The sequence below is a fragment of the Rattus rattus genome, chromosome 7 (assembly GCF_011064425.1).
Source record: "Rattus rattus isolate New Zealand chromosome 7, Rrattus_CSIRO_v1, whole genome shotgun sequence".
NCBI classification, from domain to species: Eukaryota; Metazoa; Chordata; class Mammalia; order Rodentia; family Muridae; genus Rattus; species Rattus rattus.
The window spans coordinates 105,232,776-105,239,724 of record NC_046160.1 but is presented as its reverse complement, the minus strand read 5'-3'; positions in this window follow the sequence as shown (position 1 = coordinate 105,239,724).

Here is a 6,949-nt window from a genome sequence, read left to right as displayed (position 1 = left end):
TATCTGGTCTGTTTCCTTCAGGTTCGGCGGTGTCTCAGGCAGGGCTCCTGCATCCTGGAGCCCTCCCCACAGGAACCCAGAGGGCCTGTACAGTTTCCTCTTGGGCCAGGGATGTGGGCAGGGGTGGGCAGTGTTGGTGGTCTCTTCCGCTCTGCAGCCTCAGGAGTGCCCACCTGACCAGGTGGTAAGGTCTCTCTCCCACGTGGTCTGGGAGCAGAGAGCTAATATACATTCTTCTACATGCAGAAGATTTCGTTCATCAGGGATTTGAAGTTCTTGTCATACAGATCTTTCATTTGCTTGTTTAGAGTCATGCCAAGATATTTTATGTTATTTGTGACTATTGTGAATGTCATTGTTTCTCTAAAACTTTCTCAGTCCTTTTATCCTTTGAGTAGAGGAAGACTACGGATAGAGTTAATTTTATATCCAGCCACTTTGCTGAAATTGTTTATCAGCTATAGGAGCTTTCTGGTAGAATTTATGTATACCATCAAATAGTGATATCTTGACTTCCTCCCTCCCAATTTGTATTTATTTGATCTCCTTTGGTTGTCTAATTGTTCTGGCTAGGTAGGAAGAGAGTGAGCAGCCTTGTCTTATCTCTCTGATTTTAATGGGATTGCTTTGTTCTCCATTTAGTTTGATGTTGGCTGTTGGTTTTCTGTATATTGCTTTTATTATATTTATTTATGAACCTTGAATTCCTGAATTCCAAAACGTTTAGCATGAAGGGGTGTTGTATTTTGTTAAAGGCTTTTTTAGCATTTAGTGAGATGATCATATTTTTTCCTTTGAGTTTGTTTATACAGTGGATTATATTGATGGATTTCCATTAATTGAACCATTTCTGCATTCCTGGGATGAAGCCTACTTGATCATGGTGGATGATCGTTTTGATGTGTTTTTTGATTTGGTTTGCAAGAATTTCATTGAGTATTTTCACCTTGATATTCATAAGGGAAATTGGGTCTCTGGCTGGGCAGTGAATCTGTATCCAGGGATAGCAGGGGTCCCAGTATGCTGAATATTGGGGTGGCATTTGGGTGTCTCAACTGTGATCCTGGATGTGTCAAAATACATGGGGAGTCAAGTTGCAACTGGGGTGTGGGCTGTGTGGGTGTGGATCCGGAGCAGAGGTTCTGCTCCCAGCACAGGTGGAAACTGGAAGTCACCTAGGTCGCTGGTTGGGTGAGGAATCTCGAGTCTAAACTTCTAAGCATAAACCAAATGTACAATGAAAGGAAGCATGTGTCTAGGACTGAGGAGCTTTTCTACAAAGCAGTCTCCTTACTATAATTTTTTTCCTTTTACTCTCACAAATTAAGATCTGCACTCTAGACAGTAACTAGATGTCTCCCCTCAAAAGCAGTGTCATGAACTCAACTCTTAGTTATGAAATTACTCAAATGTTAAGCAGAATTGAAATTGCTTGTGTCATTCCAAGGTCATCTCTAGCAACTATAAGTGATAGAAAAAATTAACTAAAGTGGTTAAGAATGACTCCATCAGGCTCTTCTCAGAGCTTTTACTTTCTCAAAAACTAAGATCACATCACATGTCATGGTTTTGGAGAATGCTAAAAGATTGGAAGTGATTTATTCCTAAAAGTTCTACTGTGAGTTATGAAAATCAAAGTAAGTTTTTTTCCCATGGAGCTGAAAAATGAGAATGAAGAGAAAGAGGGTAAGGATAAGGAAGAAGGATAGACATGTTATCCTGTGTTTTCTTTGAGTACCACACTGCCAAACATCATATCCCTAGAATAGCATTCTCTCCATAGCTTTAGAAAAAGCTGTCAGTGTTCCTGCCTAGACAATGGACTGAGCGGACAGTCTGGCAAGATTGGTGTGCACCTTCCCAAATTTAAATCTCTAAAAATTTGACCAACCTCCAGCAGCTTGCAAACATCATTTGCAGAAGAGTTAAACTTTGTAGGAAACCAGTAGTGAATCAGAAATTGGCAGGAAGCACTTTATATCCTCTTGCCATGAGCTTCTCTATTTCAAATGTGTTTCTTTCAAAATGAAATCTACTGAGAACAGACCCCAGGTGTCGACAGCCAGCTGGTTGCTTCTCTTTTCATCAACTGAAGAACTTCCAGTGTGGTTAGTGGCAGAGGATGAAACTAATGCAAATATTTATCACAATGTCACTACCACTAATAGCAAAGAATTCTTAAAATTAAAGCTGTCATGATTGTCTAAAGTATAATGAAGTTAAAAGATAAGAGATATGAGATTTGTCTAAACAGTTTTGCCAATGATCCACAGAAACAAATGCTATACCAAACTTACTTAAAGCAATAGAAAAAAGTACGATGCCTTAAAAGGTACATTTTTGTTTATTCTATTAACTGTCCATCAGCAAACTTACAATGAGTTTGTTGACTAGTTTTGCTTTGATGGACAAAAAGCTAAGCTGACCATGCAGTTATATTTTCCAAAATACTTTGGCAGGTTTACATGCATTCGTTTTGATTTTTTTCTCTCCTTTTTTTTTCTTTTACATAAGTGATATAATAGCCCTTGTGTTTGCTACCTGCCACTTCAAAAAATTTTTTCAGTGATATATTGAGTGCTATGGCATCCAGCATTGTGTGGACTTGAGTAGTCTTGCCTAAAATCATAGTCTGGGATGTGTTGTAAATCATGAAGACCCTAATTGCCCTGTGGTCCAAATGTTCTATTGCTATTAGGGTAAATGGAAAGCTATTGTTGGTAACATTTGTATGGATTTAATAAGAGCTAGAGCGAAATGTGTGATGGAAAAGCAAAGTTGTATTAAAAACCCCAAGAGTCTTTAGAGGACCAGAAGAAAAAAATGAGTCTGGAATATGGAAGGACCAGTCCTGAGAGTTAATGGAGAGAAGAGGAAATTTTCAAAATTTCCTCTGCATATATAAATTTGAAACCATGACCAGAATGTATAGCATAATTCATGACTTAGAAACTGTTTGGGTTTATTTTTTCCCTAATTATAAAACTGATACTTTATTGAAGAAAAAATGGGATACTATTTATAGAATAATCATCACCCATTCTTTTTGATCCCTGGAGATAAACTCCATGAATAGTGTTTTATATTTGTCCCAAATGTATATATATATATTAGTATTTATGCTTCATACAACTAAAGACAAACTAAATATAATCTTCATTTTCTAACTATAGTTTACTTTTCCTAATGCCATTAAAAATCTCATATATATTATATTTTAGATTGTTAATGTATATTCAAATTTGAGCAGCATTGAATGTTTTTTATATCCACAGATTCATGATTATTTTTTAAATCCCACTGATAATTCATAATCACTAAAATCTGAAAGTGAAAACTGTCATTCAATAATTGAGTGAATAATATCTGGAACATTCAGACAATGTGAAACTCTCCAGTTATGAATGGAATGAGTTATCAAATCCACTGCAAAGACACAGATAAAGACCTTAAATTCTTAATGCATATTAATAAGGACATGAAAAAAAGGATTCTGAACTAAATAACTTTAAGAATGACTGAAATAAACAAGACTAAAGGCAAAAGGATGTATATGAACATGGAAATAATTCCAAAACCAGTACACACACACACATGCACACACACACACACACACACACACACACACACACACACACACACACACACGGGAGTTGAAGAGCTAAATAAATCAAGGGATAAGTAAAATGAGGACCATCTTTCTTTCCATTTGAAAATGAAGTTATAGAAAAGAAATCTAAGAGTAGAGACTAAACGGCCAGTGAAATTCTGCATTAGAATTGGATTGTCTACAGTAGAAGAATGCAAATAGATCCATATTTATCACCCTGCATGAAACTGGAGTCCAAGGGATCAAGGACCTCAACATAAAACTGAATTTACTAAGTCTAATAGAAGTGATACCGTGAAATAGTTTTGAATGGTACAAGAGACAAATTTCTGAACAGAACATCAATGTCTCACACTCTAAGACTGTACTGGCTTGTTTTGTCTGTCAACTTGACACAAGATGGAGAAAAAGGAGCCTCAGTTGTGGAAATGCCTTCATGAGATCCAGCTGTAAGGCATTTTCTCAAATAGTGATCGAGGGGGGAGGACCCAACCCAATGTGGGTGGTACCGTCCCTGGGCTGGTAGTCTTGGGTTCTGTAGGAGAGCAAGCTGAGCAAGCCAGGGGAGCAAGCCAGGGGAGCAAGCCAGTAAGTAACATCCCTCCATGGCCTCTTCATCAGTTCCTACTTCCTGACCTGCTTGAGTTCCACTCCTGACTTCCTTTGGTGATGAACAACATGGAAGTGTAAGCTGAATAAACTCTTTCCTCCCCAACTTGCTCCTTGGTCATGATGTTTGTGCAAGAATAGAAACCCTAACTAAGACAAAGGCCAGCAATTAGTAGATGGGACCTCGTGAAAATGAAAAGTTTCTGTAAGTCAAAGTACACTGTCAAGAGGACAAAACAGCAACCTACAGATTGGGAAAAGGTCTTCACCTTCCCTACAACCAACAGAGGGCTAATATGCAAAATATATAAAGAATTCAAGAAGTTAGACTCCAATAAATAACCCAATTTAAAAATTGACCGTGGAGCTAACAAGAGAATTTTCAATGGAGAGTCTTGAATAGCCAAGAACCACTTAAAGAAATGTTCCAAGTCCTTAGTCATCAGGGAAATGCAACTCAAAATTACCCTTGGAGTCTACCTTATACCAATCAGAATGGCTAAGATGAAAAACTCAAGTGACAACCCATGCTGGCAAGGATGTAGAGAAAGGAGAACACTCCTCAATTGCAGGTGGGAGTGCAAACTGATACAACCATTCTAAAGTGTGTGTATAGGGGAGAGGGAGTTTTCAGGATCAAGTTTGCGGAAAAACAGAATAGGCCAGAGAGCTAGGAGAACAAATGGAAATCAACAGCTGCGAGGGGTAAAGGGGTTGGGAACCCCTAGGAAGCCCCAGAGACCTCAGATGAAAAAGGTTCCCAGGAATTAATGCTGGTGACCTTAGCCAAGATTCCTAACAGTGGGTACATAGAACCTGAAGAAGTCACCTCCTATAACCAGGCAGGACCTCCCAGTGGAGGGATAAGGACATCAACCCACCCACAAAACTTCAACCCACAATTTGTCCTGACTAAATTGCTAACCAATAACTAACCAATAACCAGCCCAACTTGAGACTCATCCCATTGACAAACACCAATCCCTGACACTATTAACAATACTCTGTTATACTTGCAGACAGGAGCCTAGCATAAATGTCCTCTGAGAACTAATCATGAGATGCCTAACCTTAATGAATACATCTGCAACGCAACCCTCTACCAGGGCTCAGGGAGCATTGCAAAGGAGGGCAGAAATAATAATAATGTAATAGCTGAGAACCCGGGACTCTCCCATGAAGTTGTGTCTTCTAGAAATGACAGGGAAGTATCATCTATGCTAACTCAACAGAAGGGCTACCTAAACATGACATGAACAAGGGCAATATCAGTAGACATGCTAACAGAGAAGGGGGGAAACTCACAGGGTAGTACCTCTAGAAAAAGAACTATGGGCAGTTGAGTGGGGGAAGTAGCCTTCCCCAGGGACAAGCCCCTAATCATTATCCAATACCAAATGTGAACGCTGAAGCCATGTACATGTAATACTAAATGTACGCAACAAGCTCTGTGTGTGTGTGTGTGTGTGTGTGTGTGTGTGTGTGTGTGTGTGTGTGTGTGTGTAACAATAACAAAGAAGAAGCCAGGAGTTTGGGAGGAGTTGGAGAAAGAAGAATGATGTAATCTTTTTAAGGTTGATTTTCAAAAAGGTGACCTGGAGGGAAAATAAGAGTACAGAAATTTGATAAATATCATCTCAATCATGTTGCCTAGCTGGCATCAACGTGACAGACAGACAATATGTTGATAAGTGCATCTTCAATACCGTGTATGAGAACAGTACTTTACCTCTGTGGTTTTCCTTCTCCGGGGCATTCTTGGAAACATGGGACCAGAGGGCTTCAAAACTGATATGGTCCCCAAATCAAGGGAAGCCTGAGAAACTTATGGTACAGATGAGCCTAAAACCATGGCAACTAAGCACGGTAGGATCTTGAGCACTAAAATACTGTTAGATAAAAACTATGGAAATCTGAATGAGCATTGCACATTGATTAAGTGTTAACGTTTTTTTCCTTTGGGAAAAATGTAGAGCAATAATATAAAATGTTCATAATAAAGAAAAATAAATCTGGCCTATATGAAAATTCTGTCAGTTCTTTGCAAGAATTATCAACTGCTCTAAATAAAATGTGATCTAAAATTTCTCTAAATCAAAAGTTAACTTTAAAACTATTAGAAAATGAAAATATCTTGGTCCAAAATTATTGTCCATATTTCTGATTATATCCAGGGAACTAAAATTACTAGCTAATAATACAGTGGTATTTTAGGCCTATATTTTTTAGCTTGCCATTGATTCTGTATTTGTGAGTGAGGATCCCTTGACAATATTTCTAAACTGACATGGATCTCGAACCTTCCTCATAGAAGCTAACAAGGCAACAAATGCAACTTTAATCAAGCTGATTTTAAAATAAATAAAATATGTAGAGGATAAGAGTAATGTTACATGAATCACATGAACTGCATGACATTGTGTGGAACATTTTTCTAGTGATGGGAGATTTAGACCCAGAATATTATATCCATTAGTCACTCAACCACTAAGCCATACCCACAACCTGATTGTGGACTTCTGGTTAGTTACCTAACTACTCTACATGGCAGTCTTTCTATGACATAAAACAATAGTGATTAGAGAACATTACCAATGAATTCAGAGAAAAATGAAATGAAGTAGTATACACACAGTAGTTTGTACAGCAAGTACTTATGGTGTTTATGATTACTGAGTTTTAACTGTTCACTCATTCACTCAGTAAATACCTGTGTTGAATTTTCTGAAA